The following is a 17,348-nucleotide window of genomic DNA, read 5'->3' on the forward strand; positions in this document are numbered from 1 at the left end:
ATGCTAAGGGATCATTACAGGTGACGAAACCTGGATACACCACTTTGAGCCGGAGACAAAAAGGCAGTCAATGGAGTGGATTCACCCTCAATCACCGAGAAAGAAGAAATTCAAGACAACTCCCTCCGCCGGAAAAGTCATGATTACTGTCTTTTGGGACAGTAATGGGTTCATTCTTGTGGATGTAATGCCAAGAGGTGCGAGACGCGTACATCGGGACCCTGAAACCCTCAAGAAGCGTTTCCGACGAGTTCGGCCTCACAAGCATCCAGCAGAAATTTTGCTCCTGCACGACAATGCACGCCCTCACACAAGTCCGAGAACCCGGGAAGAAATCACCAAATTGGGTTGGACGGTGCTGCCCCATCCACCCTCCGACTTTCATCTCTTTGGGCCACTCAAAGATGCTATCCGCGGAACAAGATTTGAAGATGACGAGAGCGTGATTCAAACAGTGAGAACATGGCTACGTGCACAGGACAAGAGCTGGTACCGGCAAGGCATGCATGCACTTGTTCCACGATGGCGTAAAACCGTACAAGTTGATGAGGGATCATGTGAAAAAATAGTATGTGTAAGGGAAACATTGATTTATATTGTCACCAAATTTCAGCCATCTTGAATAAATATATTGAGGAAAAAATGTGGGGCATTACTTAATGAGCGACCCTCGTACATTACTTTTGGCCGACATTAAACAAAGATGTCGAAGAATACGTAAACAAATGTCACTCTTGCGCTCAACATAAGGGAGGACGAATCATTGCCGCACCTTCAGGTGAGCTTCCAGAGACTCACTTTCCTTTCGAAATTACTTCCATCGATATTTGTGGACCTCACCCACTCAGTGAGAAAGGAAAGAATTATCTTCTCACCTTCATTGACCATTTCACACGATTTCCTGAAACCGTCGCAATACCTAAACAAGACGCGGAGACGGTAACACGAGCCTTACTTGGCAATGTGTTTAGCCGTCACGGATGTCCAAGAGTCCTTAGTTCGGACAGAGGGACAGACTTTGTCACAATTATTTCAAGAAATGAAAAGATTAACTTCGACCGCATTAAACCCTAAGATGCAGGGCAAAATTGAAAAATTTCTTTTGGGACTAAATCTATTAGCAATTAAGACAATAAATATGGAAATAATTGGGACGAGTTTGTCAACTATGCGTTGATGGCGCATAGAGCGAGCGGTACCTCATTCAACTACTAAATACAGTCCTTATTACAATCTTTATGGGAGAGAAATGCGCCTTCCTTCAGTAGATGACTTAACCAAGGGTAAAATGCTCCAAAGGGGAAAATGCTGGATATTCTAGAAAAATTACAAAATTAGTAAACACCAAGTCATCATTAACTAACAAAACGCAACAAGCGACCAACATGTACCGTGGCGATCCAACGAACGACGAGTCATTTCTTCATTTCTTTTGCAAGCTTTTCCAAGTTTGCTTTCAAACTGCTGCACTTATCTACACGTTTAGTCGGTTGGAGTTGATACCTCAAGTAGTTGATAACGTCTTTCTCACGTTTAATTTCAGTATCAACCAAATATTGTTGGAAAAGTTTCCCACTTTTTGTGATTGGATTAAATTCCTTTTCGCGAGTAGCGATTCTATAGCGAGCGAACATTCATTGTCGAAAGACGTCTGAGTCTTTGCTCCTTGGTACTGTAAACAACAACATACGAATCAGGAATGTCACCATCGTCGGTTTTAGGACACACGACAGTGACGTCATTGCTCCATTTCGGCAGAGTGGCCGACGACCAAAATGTTCCTGTGCAATTTGATGACGACTTTGGTTTAGCAGGATTTTTGGACTCCAGCGAGAATGCAGAAATTCAACAGTTCATTGACGATGAGGTTAGTGTCAATTCTCCTTTTGATTACAATTATTTGGGCCCAACATAAATTTCTGAAAGCACTAATCTATGTAAATGGTGTAGTAAAATGTGTTTATGAGAAAATTCAAAATGGCAATTTAACTATACAGTTAAGAAATACCTGAACATTCGAGCACATGATGATTTTGAAGGTGTATTTTTAATTATGTGTAATTGTTAATCAGTAAGCTGATGTCGGTAAGTGCCCCAGCTTACTAATGACCAAATCTAAGTTAGGCTGGACCTTCCCGGGATCCGGCGTACGCTTGACGTTGGTGGCCCTTCCAGTGCCAGCGTCAAACCAAGAAAACCTAGAACCAAAAAAACCTCCGTTTCGGACTCCCTGAAAGAAAAAGCCATCTCCATCAAAACTACACTGTCCAAAAACACTTAGACACACGCGCAGATCACCGATTAACTCTGACGACTTAAACACGTCATTTCGTCCGACTCTTCAGACGAACTAGCCAATATCTGGGATTTGGCCCACCAGAAGGAACCACGACCAAACCAAAAACCCTTCAGCTGCGTTCCACGTCCCGAAACGTCTGGCATTTACATCCATAACTTACGTTTCGACGTTCACAGACGTCCGGCTGTAAGCCTAATTTCTACATGGACAACCGCTTTGGATGCACTCAGATGGTATGATTCGAAAGAATTATTACCTCATGATTTGTACTTCTCAAGTTCAATGGAGGGAGTTGATGTTTCCATCAGGAGCGATGCTTTTCTCAACATCAGTGTTCATATTGCTCAGTTTGAAGGAGAACCAGAAACGACACCGCGATGACGTTTGCACTGGTCTGTTGTGAAACGAACCCTCTATCTGACGATGTTGCAACCCTGTTGCATTTCCTTGCAGCAAGTGAATGGGAGTCTAAATATAAATGCGTGACCTCACAGTCACAATGCACCGCCCGTCGACCAGACGTGCGTTGACAGACGCGAAGCAAATCCTGATGATAGATGAAGTTTTAGAAGATGAAACTTCGAGTGAAATGTCTTCTGAGTCTGAAAGTGTAGTAGACATTGACTGCACTCAGTTGGTGAACATAACTGAACGTAACAATTCAGATAGTGACAGTGACAATGGTAGTGGCAGACATCCACTGTTCCCAGGGTCACGTAACATCGGGGACGCCCCCGCAAGTAAGGCAGACCCGGTCTCTGTGCGGGCTCCTTCCGACCGGATCCGGATAGACGAGGACTTCTGTCCAAATCTCCCGGAAAACCAAAAAGCTTTTGGCGAAGGGAGTCTCTCCTTCGGTGTCGCTCGAGGCCATTAACACGTCATTGCCTCTCTCTCCCGCTCCGCAGTATCCAGCCCAAACAGACTCCAAGTCCCAATCTCCCGGGAACTACTTAACCACACCACGTGACAAGATTCCGCCCGTGGTTATCCTCTACAACTCTGAGGCTCAGCCAACTCTATCCAATCCTTAACAAGTCCTCCATCAACATTAACCTAGCATTTACAATCTATTAAACACTCCTACGCCCAATAATAACGTACGCAGCCCCGGCATGGGGACACGCGGCCAAAACTCACGTCAGTAAGCTCCAACTTTTTCAGAACAAGGTGCTCAGAATTATAACGAAACTCCCAAGGGTAACGGCAATCGAAATTTCACATGAGCAAACTGGCATGGAGACGTTCCGCAACCATGTCAGGAAGCTAGCAAAGAAATTTTATGCTAAAAGTCAAGCTAGTGAGAACTTCCAAATTAGGCAATTAGGTCCATATGAACCCATTTATGACATATACACGAGACCGCGGGGCCTACTAATTGCAAGTATTTAAACAAACTAAAGCCCGAATTGTATTCCCTAATTAAACAGCGTAAACCACGATTCAAAACATTCAAAATTGATGTTCTACTCGCTGAACATGGCCACTGTCCTTCGCTTGAAACCATATCACCCAGATATCAATCCGATTGAACTGATACGGGGATTGGTCAAAGAACATGTCGCCAGAGAGGATGTCAGTTTCCGTCTAGATGATGCTATGAAACCAGCTGAGGAAAAGTTTAGTATCATCACAAAGGAAGAACGGAGCTCGAGGTGCAACAAATCCCGTCAGTGCGAACAAAATTCCTTGCGGTTCGAACCTATTATTGACGACATTTCGGAACAAATTATAGTTAACTTACAAAACAACAGTCGTAGCAGTTGTAAGGAAAAAGCAGATGATGAATTAAGAGTAACAGAAGCTTTGTAAAATATTCATCAGCCACTGGAGATAATTCAATGTACACTAATGCTTTTGTGTTTAGTAGTACAGAGAAAACTGTTCCCCTACGTGCCCTACTACAGCTAGCAGACAGCGTCAGTACCCTGCCTCACGCGCATTTCACAGCTCATGTCTCACCGAACCTCTAATACGTATATTTAGAGCACAAGAGGATTTTTATTGCCAAGAACAGATAAGGAACACCGCAATAAACTAAATTCTTTCTTGATAATAATGAAATTCTTTGTTACAAGAAAGTAGGACAGAAAACGAAGATTATCATACCTCAAAGTCTAATTTCGACAGTTATTGAACACCATCATGATAAAGTATACATAGGACATCAGGGTATTACCAGAACGCAGGACATTATCAAATTACATTACTTTTGGCCGACATTAAACAAAGATGTCAAAGAATACGTAAACAAATGTCACTCTTGCGCTCAACATAAGGGAGGACGAATCATTGCCGCACCTTCAGGTGAGCTTCCAGAGACTCACTTTCCTTTCGAAATTACTTCCATCGATATTTGTGGACCTCACCCACTCAGTGAGAAAGGAAAGAATTATCTTCTCACCTTCATTGACCATTTCACACGATTTCCTGAAACCGTCGCAATACCTAAACAAGACGCGGAGACGGTAACACGCGCCTTACTTGGCAATGTGTTTAGCCGTCACGGATGTCACAACTCGACAATTGGCCCAACAGCTTTCAGTCAGCAATGGAAGTGTAATTGCAATTATCCGGGCTCTTGCATATTCGAAGGTGTGCGCAAGATGGGTTCCACGAAGTCTCACAGCAGACCGCAGGATTCAAAGGAAAACAATTTCTTCTGAATTGTTGGAAGCGTTTTGATGCTGAGGGATCATTACAGGTGACGAAACCTGGATACACCACTTTGAGCCGGAGACAAAAAGGCAGTCAATGGAGTGGATTCACCCTCAATCACCGAGAAAGAAGAAATTCAAGACAACTCCCTCCGCCGGAAAGTCATGATTACTGTCTTTTGGGACAGTGATGGGTTCATTCTTGTGGATGTAATGCCAAGAGGTGCGAGACGCGTACATCAGGACCCTGAAAACCCTCAAGAAGCGTTTCCGACGAGTTCGGCCTCACAAGCATCCAGCAGAAATTTTGCTCCTGCACGACAATGCACGCCCTCACACAAGTCCGAGAACCCGGGAAGAAATCACCAAATTGGGTTGGACGGTGCTGCCCCATCCACCCTCCGACTTTCATCTCAAAGATGCTATCCGCGGAACAAGATTTGAAGATGACGAGAGCGTGATTCAAACAGTGAGGACATGGCTACGTGCACAGGACAAGAGCTGGTACCGGCAAGGCATGCACGCACTTGTTCCACGATGGCGTAAAGCCGTACAAGTTGATGGGGACTATGTGGAAAAATAGTATGTGTAAGGGAAACATTGATTTATATTGTCACCAAATTTCAGCCATGTTGAATAAATATATTCTGAGGAAAAAATGTGGGGCATTACTTAATGAGCGACCCTCGTACATTACTTTTGGCCGACATTAAACAAAGATGTCGAAGAATACGTAAACAAATGTCACTCTTGCGCTCAACATAAGGGAGGACGAATCATTGCCGCACCTTCAGGTGAGCTTCCAGAGACTCACTTTCCTTTCGAAATTACTTCCATCGATATTTGTGGACCTCACCCACTCAGTGAGAAAGGAAAGAATTATCTTCTCACCTTCATTGACCATTTCACACGATTTCCTGAAACCGTCGCAATACCTAAACAAGACGCGGAGACGGTAACACGCGCCTTACTTGGCAATGTGTTTAGCCGTCACGGATGTCCAAGAGTCCTTAGTTCGGACAGAGGGACAGACTTTGTCACAATTATTTCAAGAAATGAAAAGATTAACTTCGACCGCATTTAACCCTAAGATGCAGGGCAAAATTGAAAAATTTCTTTTGGGACTAAATCAATTAGCAATTAAGTCAATAAATATGGAAATAATTGGGACGAGTTTGTCAACTATGCGTTGATGGCGCATAGAGCGAGCGGTACCTCATTCAACTACTAAATACAGTCCTTATTACCTTCTTTATGGGAGAGAAATGCGCCTTCCTTCAGTAGATGACTTAACAAAGGGTAAAATGCTCCAAAGGGGAAAATGCTGGATATTCTAGAAAAATTACAAAATTAGTAAACACCAAGTCATACTTAACTAACAAAACGCAACAAGCGACCAACATGTAACGTGGCGATCCAACGAACGACGAGTTCAAAACTTCATTTCTTTTGCAAGCTTTTCCAAGTTTGCTTTCAAACTGCTGCACTTATCTACACGTTTAGTCGGTTGGAGTTGATACCTCAAGTAGTTGATAACGTCTTTCTCACGTTTAATTTCAGTATCAACCAAATATTGTTGGAAAAGTTTCCCACTTTTTGTGATTGGATTAAATTCCTTTTCGCGAGTAGCGATTCTATAGCGAGCGAACATTCATTGTCCAAAGACGTCTGAGTCTTTGCTCCTTGGTACTGTAAACAACAACATACGAATCAGGAATGTCACCGTCGTCGGTTTTAGGACACACGACAGCGACGTCATTGCTCCATTTCGGCAGAGTGGCCGACGACCAAAATGTTCCCGTGCAATTTGATGACGACTTTGGTTTGGAAGGATTTTTGGACTCCAGCGAGAATGCTGAAATTCAACAGTTCATTGACGATGAGGTTAGTGTCAATTCTCCTTTTGATTACAACAATTATTTGGGCCCAACATAAATTTCTGAAAGCACTAATCTATGTAAATGGTGTAGTAAAATGTGTTTAAGAGAAAATTCAAAATGGCAATTTAACTATACAGTTAAGAAATACCTGAACATTCGAGCACATGATGATTTTGTAGGTGTATTTTTAATTATGTGTAATTGTTAATAGAATTGGCTTTAAAATGGTCCTTTTGAGCTTCATTTCAATATGTACTTTCACTTTCAATGTCCCTGTTGAAAACAAAAAGGAGCAGCAGCGAGCACAAACAGTAGTGTGGTATGCGGAATCAAAATCAATAATTTACCGACGAGTGTACGGAGATGCACCTGATGGGGAAAACAATTAAGATGATATAGTTGCGTCATATTGTGAAATTTAAAAATAGTGCAAAATAAAAGACATAGACACAATAGAAAAATACCATATACAGCAAACATTTAAACAAAACATTTGCCTAAACGATAATAATATTTACCTTAATAACCCCATTTTTAATGCCCTTCAGTTGCTTGACCCCACCCCCAACAACCGCCTTTCACTCACTCTCCCTACATGCAACCGCGATCAGTAGTGAGCCATGTCTGTTCGGATACCTCAGTGCTTCCAGACACATCAAGATATATCTACACTCTCATCTTTGGTATGTTCAATTTTACTTTCCAATATATTATTTCATTTTGTTTTTATATTCTTTCATATTCATTAATATTTCTTTAAATCATTTGCATTACAGGCCGATGTAGAACATCAAAAAACATTCACTCCAATATGTAAAAATGAATCTGGAAGTGAACATCACCAAAATGTTACATATCAGAAATTGTAATTAAGTTTTAAGTTTATAATTTTAACTTTTACACCTGAAGATGGTTTATATAGAAACCGAAACATGTTCCAATTGCAAATCGATTGTTCGATGAGGAACATAAAATATTTTAATTATCTTAATTGTAAATTTATATACGAATTGATTAGACGGACAAAAACCCGAATAATTAAAACAATTAAGGTACAGTTCGAGAATTTTCTGGCGACTGGAAGTGTTCTAAAACAATCTGGGGGAGCTCGTCCAAGTGTTTCTGAAGAAATTCGAGCGGGTTTTGAATGAAGCCCGAGCAAAAATCAATTCGCCAAGCATCAAGACAATTCAACGTGCCGCGATCGACAGTGCTTCCAGTGCTTCAACTATTTCTTAGAGTTGTTTTCCGAGACCACCTGCCATGATTTCTACACAGGTCATCAAACGTGTGTACAAGAAATTAATAATTTTCTGTTCACACATTTTTGTTTCTTATTTTTAGAGAGTTCTTCTGTGAATCATCTTTTCTGCAAGAGAATTTCCAGTTGGTGCAGTGTCAACGTTTTCAAACTCTCTTTTGCAGACCGCGAGCCAATAAAATTATGGCGACCATAATACAAGATTTCCTGTCGGAACTTAAATGTCCTGTATGCATGATATCAGGAGTTAAAACGAGAACCTGAGAATAGGGAAAACTGGCGAACTCTTTTTGGGCAGAACAATGGATCTGTCGTCACACAGAACACTCAATAAATAAATAAAATAATAATGCATGGAATATTTTCGGACGCCCATAATAATTTGTCAATGGCCACATCACAAGTGAGCAGATGTCCAGTCTGCGGAAGTATATTTCTGAATGACGATGACAAGCCATCTGAAGGACAAATATGGCGTCTCCGCCGGTAAAGAATCTGGTGTAGGCGTCAGTTCTTTGAAAAACTTTGGGGTTAATTCTACCTGGCGTAGCGTAATATCCTTTAAGTCTGAAATATTTGTCCTTTCACCTTTCACCCACTAACACCGCAGTCAATAACCAACCTCGATCCGATACGATGTACTTCTGATCTCTCCTCTTACAACTTCGATATTACTTCTCTGGTAAGTTTATATGTTTACTTTCATTTATTTATTTTGTTTTCTATATTCAATTTCATTAATAGTTTTGAATCCTTTAATTCACAGACCAATATACGCAGCATTAACATCACTCCGACAATACGATTGTATCAATGATATATAACACAACAACAAAATGTTGATACAATGTGAAAAAACGAAGAAATGATAAGAAAATTAAAAATTAGTAATTGAATTAAGAGTTTATAACATACACCTGATGACGGCTCTATGAAAGCCGAAACATGTCGAGAATGTTCCATATGTAAATCGAGTACTCGATACGGAACAAAGGATAATATTTTAACCATTTAATTATCTTATATTACTTTATTGTGATTGACGGACAATTTTAATATATTTTAATACTATTTTTAAATAAAAAAATGAGTTAAACTTTCTTTAATATTATTGTTTTTTTCAAAAGAAAAGTTACCTGCTACAGCAATATTATATTAATATGAAATATTACACAATATTAACGAAATGTATCCAAAATAAAAAATTTATATATCGGAAACTAATTGTCAAACACGTATCCGGTTTATGTCATCGCAAAGGAAAACTCTGAAAGTTTTTTTTTCTCATGCCCGGCCTACGCGCATGCGCCAGCTGGTGACCTTCGGCGAGCTCAGTACCGATGTCGACACCACAGGAACAGGTTCAACGCGTGTTGTGGCTAGCGGAGTTGCTAACTCATATTAAGGCTGTCCAGCGTCGTTTTAGAATGCATGGAAAAGCATTTGGTTCTGGGACCACAAACTGAGGACTACAGGTAGTCTGTTACGTGTAAAATCTCCTGGAAAGACACGGACCTCTGAAGAAAATGTCAGTCGCATTAGAGAGGCATTCCAGCGAACTCCGCGCAAATCAATTCGTGCTGCTAGTTACAAATTTCACGTTCCCCAAAGTGAACGTGTGGGCCGGCTTAATGCACGACAAGTAGATTGGGCCGTTTTTCTTTTCGGAAAAGACTGTGACAGGACGTTCGTCCTTGGACATTATGGAGCTCTACGCGCTGCCCCAATTACCACCTCAAACTATCCGCCAGAACTCGCTCCCTGCGACTTCTCCCTCATCCCAAAGATAAAGTCTGTCCTCAAAGGAACACATTTTTTGTCGGATACGAAAGCAAAATTGCTTTGAACGTTGGCAGCAGTGTGTCAACTCAGAAGGGAACTATTTTGAAGGCGTAGTTGATTTTCTGAATTTGTTAAATAAAAACAGTTACAGGCAGTCTCGTTCTTTTGTGGCAGACCTCGTATATACACTTATTTTGATTTTGTGTTCTATGTTCTTTATTTTAGTATGACCGATCCACGCCGGTTATATTTAATTTTCTTTTAAATTTCACATAGAAGATGGTAGCAGAGCGTGGTTAATTTATTTAAAACTGTGTATAATTATGTAAAGGCGTGGTTTATTATTTTTTTTAGGAAGTATCCTTCTGTACTTTCCCCATCAACCTCTTCGGAGTGGCAACACTGGAAGACCCCTGTACGCACTAGGGCACAAAGTCGCTTGATGTGCCCGGTTATCGGTTGAGAGGAACACGAAGGACGTCTCGAGCGTCGCGAGACCAGCAACGAATGTACAGTGGTCGGACGATTGACTTATACCATGGCAATCAATGTCTGTGGAACGGGCAACATGCCGATTATTAAAATCGGAATATAAAGACAGATGCGTGGAACAGCATCGCGGAAGAGATTAATTTACTATTTATAGTGAAAATATTGCAGCAGAATTACGAAGCTCTTGAGATGGTAAAGTTGCGTCATATTGTGATATAATAAATATATATTATTTAAATCTTGCCCGTCTAATCACAATAAATTCTTAGACAGTTCTTTTAGGAACTGAAACATGTCGTGAAAAAATGATGGTCTAATGTAAATCGAATATTTCGATAAAGAACATCATTTAATATTTTAAATGTTAATTATTGTAATATTTTAATATTTAATAAGAATTTATTGTGATTAGACGGACAAGATTTAAATAATATATACGAAGCTCTTGTAAAAAAACAACATAAGTAATACGTTATTACAAGGTCAAATGGGGAAATTTAATCGAACACCAAATTATGGATACTTTACTCAGTCACGATACGATTCAAGCATTTCATCGCAGTCAAACTATTCAAACATAGGAACACCACAATCGAGTCAACTTTTCCAGCAAAATGAACGATTCAGACACACAGTAGTCACTGAAATACATGTAATCACATATGATAACACAATTTTTCTCTTCAGAATGTTTAAAACAATTATATGCATTTTATTTTTAAAATTAGTAGTAATATTATTAGCCCACAATGATTTAACGAAGTACGTATACCGGGATCCATAGGACCATGTTGCTTTAATGTGTACTGTATTGCAATAATTACTGTGAATATTTCTGAGGAAATATTCCGTTCAATATGTTTAAAATTCAATGTTACACAGTGAATAATAAATAGAAATAATATCACCTTTCCTGTAAAAGTACTTTACACTGATGAGTTGCTTCGAGACTTTAAATGTATACATCAGAGTTGTATAGGAATCTCCAGATCTTGTCTCTGGTTTTGAACTCCCAACCATTTGCAACATTCATAGTTCCATGACTAAAACGAATGACACATTATCCGTAACACAGCTTGGTACATAGCAATCCCTTCAATTTTCACAATCCTTTTCACAGTAAGAATTTGTTACGGAAAACCAAAATTGTACACATCGAACCGTCCTAAATGTAAAAATCCTATCCAAACAAACGTCCCTCATCCAAATTCCGAGAATCCTTCAGTCGAATTAACTTCAACGGCAAAAAGTACAGAAGATATTCAGATCGAAACACGAGGTGAAACTTTTGTTACATACGGAAAATACCTGAATTTGTCAAAAACAATAAGCTCCAAAGATGGAAAAATTAAACATCTTCCAAGAGTGGGCACTTCAACTCACACTGCACTACAAATGAACTGGTAGCTATGGCAGACACGCCCGATATGAACCGTTAAGTGAGAAGTTACAAGTTAGAAGCCAGCTACTGAAAAATGAGGCCAGCACCAGGCGGCCAAAGATTTAGCAACAACCTCCACTCCTCTCAGAAATGATCCTATGTGGATTGACTTTGAGGAGCGTGGAGAAAATACTTTCTCTACGACTTACGAGGGCTTCGTACCCACTGTAGAAAGAGAATACGACCATTTCACGTGCAATGTGGGTATATTACAACACCCAGCATTTATATGCAAGACTAATTGCATATAAATTAAACCGAAATGCAGGCAGTCAGCAGAAATATTGGAAACGTGACGAGGGAACTTTGAAGATACAAGGTCGTCACCTAAGCCACGGGCAAGGGACAGCTGATTGGGCTACTTTTAACAGGTAAGCGCTGAGACGATGACTCCTATAGTAGGGGTAGATAATGAAATCTTCAAAATTTACCCAACCAAATTGTTGAAAAGTTAAAGTGAACTATCCTGACTCAGGAATGTAATGTGTAAGAGTGTTACTAAGCAGAATAACATCAGATTTCTGCACCCACTCACGTCGAGAGTTTCTAAATGTGACCACTTCAAATATCTACAAAGGTCTTTTCTGATATCACAACTATTTATGGAAAGAGACTGCATTTGTGTTCAGAATCTATCCCAAAATCATGTTAACTTTCCTCCTAGTTCTACGTCTTTGAACACAAAATTCAGAAATGTTCCAGAACTATTTTCAAAGACCACTACTGCACTGCTATTCAGTTTGAGGTCTTCTGACGCCATATGCCACAAATGGCACTAATTCTGTCCGATACAGGCAACAACTCCAGGATGTATATTATAATCTGGAATATAAAAACAATTTAAATTATAACAAGGCAGCGAAAAAACTTTGTTTCAGTAGAATGTTTTTAAGAGGTGGCCACATAAGCTTTAAGTTTCTACGTTAGTACTTCTGAATACCTTCAAGACATATCTATGCTCTTCCTCGGCCAATGTTAAACCACTATCACTTCAAAATATACCCTCACTCAAATGAATTTGGAAGTAAACATCATCAGAAGTTACACAACAACAGTAATTAAGTTTTAGTTTATAAGATTATAATTTTTAACTTTTAACTTTACACCTGAAGATGAGATATTGTAGGTGCGTCATATTGTGATTTATTAAATAGTATTAAAAATTTATTAAAATTGGCCGTCAATCACAATATAAGATAATTAAAAGATTAAAATATCATTTTTCGTTCCGTATCGAGTACTCGATCTACATATGGAATACTGCTGCGATATTACTTCTCGGGTAAGCTTATATGATTACTTTCATCTATTTATTTTGTTTTCTATATTCAATTTTCATTAATAGTTTTGAAACCTTTACTTCACAGTCCAATATACACAACATTGGCATCACTACGACATGCAATTATATTAGTGACCTGTGATACTACAACGAATAAAGAAACAATATGAAGGACGAGAAAATGATAAGAAAAATGAAAACTAAAAAGCATTAAAAATCAGTAATTCAGTTAAAAAGTTTATAACATAACACCTGATGACGGCTCTATGATAGCCGAAACATGTCGTAAATGTTCCATATGTAAATCGAGTACTCGATACGGAACGAAAAATGATATTTTAATCTTTTAATTATTTTATATTGTGATTGACGGCCAATTTTAATATATTTTTAATACCTGAAGATGGTTCAATGCAACCGAAACATGTAGAAAAAAGTTGTACCAAATATGTAAATGATATTTTAATATCTTATGTATAATTTTATTTATATACAATTGTGATTAGACGGGAAAAAAACACGATTAAATTTCTAAAAACAAAAAATTAAAGTACATAATCTTAAGCTTAAGCTTAACTGATTAGACGCCACTGCAACCTCAATGGGAAATTCAACAAATTCATTACTTTTAGTACTTTCAAGTCCAGAAGTGCATACAAACAGATTAAAAGCACATTTCTCCTCCTTCGTAGGAAACTACGCAGAATTTGGGCGATGGTACTACTCTTACACAATTACAATCGCAAACAGGAATTTATTTTGATGAGGTAGGAACCATACTCTCCTACCCAATGCAATGGAACCAACACGAGAGCTTTGGAAGCTGACTAAAGATCATCAGAAAAAAATAGCTGAATATTGTTAACAAATTGCTATCATATGACAGATTGTGGTACTTTCCAAAATTACACGAGATTCAAAACTCGTTACATCGACAATATGAACGATTTGACAGTCACAAAACACTAATACCTATACGAAATTGTGTAAGTGACTGAAGAGACTTCATTTAGGTGGTCATATTTGAAACAAAAACTGCCAATTCATCACTTGCTGGTCATCGAATTAAGAAATACCTTTCCCACTTTCACTGGCAAGTATATGGCCATTTTCCTTGTACTGATTAACCAGGGGACGGCGATCTATGCGGCGGTAAAACCTGACAACAAAGACACCACCCCCACGTTTCACGTCAGTGGCGTTTGCCATCGCCGTCACTCTCGCGGTAAGTGACACGTAGGCTTAGGTTCTATGCCATGAAGCAGACAACTGCCCTGGCGACGGACCAAACACATCGGGGGCTTGACCAACGTGTTCAATGATCTGGTACCACCTAAAGTCGCGGACTGCCACGAGCAGAATGTGGTTACAATTTTGGTCAGACCACTCTCAGACCTCCGTTAGCCACGAAGGTTACGCCAAACAATGGTTCATCGCTGGATACAAGCCCTAACAGCTACTACGGAGTACTCAGACGAGATGCCCTTTGTATCAGGATCCATACGACGAAGAGAAGGAACACTTTTTTTTAGATATTCAGTGTTGTCGACGCATTTGTCACCGAGCTTATCAGAGTTACATCTTACAGACGCCAACTCAGGCCACCCTCCCCCCCCCTAATGTAAGCACCATTAAGGAAGCCTTCCTCAACAAGTCGCACGTCAAAGGATTTTATTATTTTATTTTATTATTAATTAATAAAGAATCTAGATATGGATTCGGTGAAAGATGATTCTCATTCAGACAGTGATATGTCTCAGGATATAAATAAGGTCATCAGAGTAAAATCTGAGGATGACGCGGACATAGAAATCGAGGAACGTCCTGTTCCAATACTAACTGCAGTAATCAAGGATGAACAGGATGAACAGGAGATATGTCCATTAAAGTGTCAATTGTCCTCATGTGTCTGTCCATCCAAATGAAAAAAGTGTCTTCTGATGAATAAATTTTGAAATTGTATCTAAGTTATGAATGGTATAGATTCTTCGTCCTTGAAAGACTCCAAATTCACGTAAAGAACTCTAAAGGCGTCCGGATTTTTCTTTACGAGAGAGAATGAGGCACGCAGGCATTCGACTGCGTATTTGCTCACGGAGAGAAAAATTAGAAAATCAAAATGACTCAGGTCCGAATGTCGGCAGAAACTCGTCTAGAAATCTGGGTTTTCCTCGGTTCTTCCAGGTTAAGTCCCCCATGTAAACTGAGAAAGCGTTTTTTTATGAATGCGATAATTAAACAACTTATTATTATCAAAGACAAATATTATTCCGAGGTAAATATCCCGTGCAGGGTGCTATAGTGTCCTTAAGAGACGCATAAATCATGAATCAGGATACGCAGTTGCAGATCTTGACCACAAGGATTCAAATATTTACTTTCACATTACAGCACTCAACGCTGAAGCATGTAAAGAATATTATAGTAATGGCGGCAATGCTATTCACCTTAACCGTGAATCGGCATTAAGTGAAGCAAATTGGAGCTAATTATAATTTCGCTTAACTGATGAGACAATTTAATTAGTCTGCATGTCATAAAACCTCGCTGACAGGCCCGAACATTCCGCATTCTTTATAAACTAAATGAACGTGTGTGCATTAAGTCAGTCTTCAAATGTGGCTAGATCCCGGAGATCGAAGGAAGTCTCCAAATCACACGTTCTTTCCTTTAATAGGGGAAACCCCCATGACTTTTTAAAACTGCTTGTAATAAGCAGACTCCAGTTTAAAATAAGACAGGACCAAGGGATCTTTATCTTTATAGTTTAGATGCGTCATGTTTGTGTTTAAAATTCAAATATATATTTATTATTCAAGTCTATACACAAACTTGAGTCCATGAACTGACATTCGCCTGATCAGACGGGGACACACTGCACATCAAACTCTTGAAGATCAAAGGAACACCCACAACAGTAATCTACAATCAATGAAAAGCTTGCATTAATAAATATAGAGTAGTTTTAAAGATAAAAAAACCTGAAGATGATGCTATGACATTGAAACATGTAGTAGTATTAAGCGTAATATTGTAACATCGAGATAACGATGAATGGCGCAGAATATTAATATTAATTTTAAATTTTAACATCAACAATTTAAAAGTTTGTGTATAGACTTAAATAATAAATACATATTTGGATCTTTATCTGTTTTAACTTTGGCCTGCCATTGTAAGCCGCTAATCTACTGCACAGAAATCGATGATCTCCCGGTGTCAGACATGATACAACACATTACGACATGGTATGTTTTTCAGTATTTTATTTTATATATAATATATAGTATTTATTCATTTCCTACGTTAATTCCATACCAACAAATGTGTATAAGAAATAAATTTCTATAAGAGTTGTATAATAATAACTGGAAATTAATTCCACAGACAATAAACAGCGAAACATTAACACCAAATCAATCATGAAGATGGATGGATTCACAAACGCATAAAATCAATAAATGCAACGCAACTTAGTATATAATAGTTTGTAAAAATTAATAGAATTGATAACCTGAAGATGATGTCTTAGTACATCGAAACATGTTGTTTCTAACATGAAGGTGCCAAAATGGAACGTAATATCGTAATACGATAAAAAGAGCACCAAAACATAACATAACGTATTTTATATTTATTTTGTGAATGTTATAATATTTTAACAACTCATTTTAATAAGTTTGTGTATAGACGGCCAAAATAAATATATATATATATTCGAATCAACGCAAACATGACGCAATTGAGATACAAATCGATTGATCTGTTTAGAAATTCCTTTGGTCACAATTGATTTGTAAGTACAGTAGCGACAATATAAGAGCGTAACCTAAATCAACATTTAATTTCAGATGTAAGTTAAGAGGGCGTATGAGGGATCGTCCGAGGGAGGTGTTCCGCCTTTGGGTGGCGATTGGGATGGCGGTCCTAACAATGATTGCCATAACTAAGGCCACCTCTCAGGAGAGCTCGATTTCTTCCCCGGTAAGATCGAGTCTTGAGCCATACACGACTCAAGAGTGCGACGACTAAGCCACGTCTTCACCGCCGTCAGAACCTCAAATGTCGCCAATAAATCTGATTTCTGGAATTGTACACTTTGTTTTCGTAAATCGTGATTTTACTGGGGGGTTGTCCAGGCAAGAGTAACCCCAAAACTCACATTTTAACGGAGCCTCGTATTCGAAATTGCAGTTAAAGAGCAGTTTCACAGGCTTTTTATATTCCAATACATTTTAATTATTCTTTCTTGTT

The 17,348-nt window shown here is 38.9% G+C and overlaps 2 long non-coding RNA genes across 4 annotated transcripts in view; one reads left to right on the forward strand and one right to left on the reverse strand.

Moving 5' to 3' along the window:
• Positions 1-960: 960 nt before the first annotated feature.
• LOC110839465 (uncharacterized) overlaps positions 961-17,348 on the reverse strand; it is a 32,835-nt gene continuing 16,447 nt past the window's right edge. The window contains exon 4 of one of the 3 annotated variants that reach the window (XR_015535423.1): positions 961-2,198. This is a non-coding gene — a long non-coding RNA (uncharacterized LOC110839465). Of the gene's footprint in view, positions 2,199-11,008; positions 12,635-14,725; positions 16,017-17,348 lie in introns of those variants that run through there. The other 2 variants (XR_002546491.2, XR_015535422.1) reach the window with 2 other exon arrangements.
• Positions 8,140-9,203, forward strand: LOC147873440 (uncharacterized). Its single transcript, XR_015535424.1, has 2 exons — positions 8,140-8,779; positions 8,864-9,203. It is a non-coding gene; the product is annotated as an uncharacterized LOC147873440 (long non-coding RNA).

Source organism: Zootermopsis nevadensis, unplaced genomic scaffold (genome assembly GCF_977971745.1).
Source record: "Zootermopsis nevadensis isolate Lab colony 2312 unplaced genomic scaffold, Znev_1.0 Znev_ptg000017l, whole genome shotgun sequence".
NCBI classification, from domain to species: Eukaryota; Metazoa; Arthropoda; class Insecta; order Blattodea; family Termopsidae; genus Zootermopsis; species Zootermopsis nevadensis.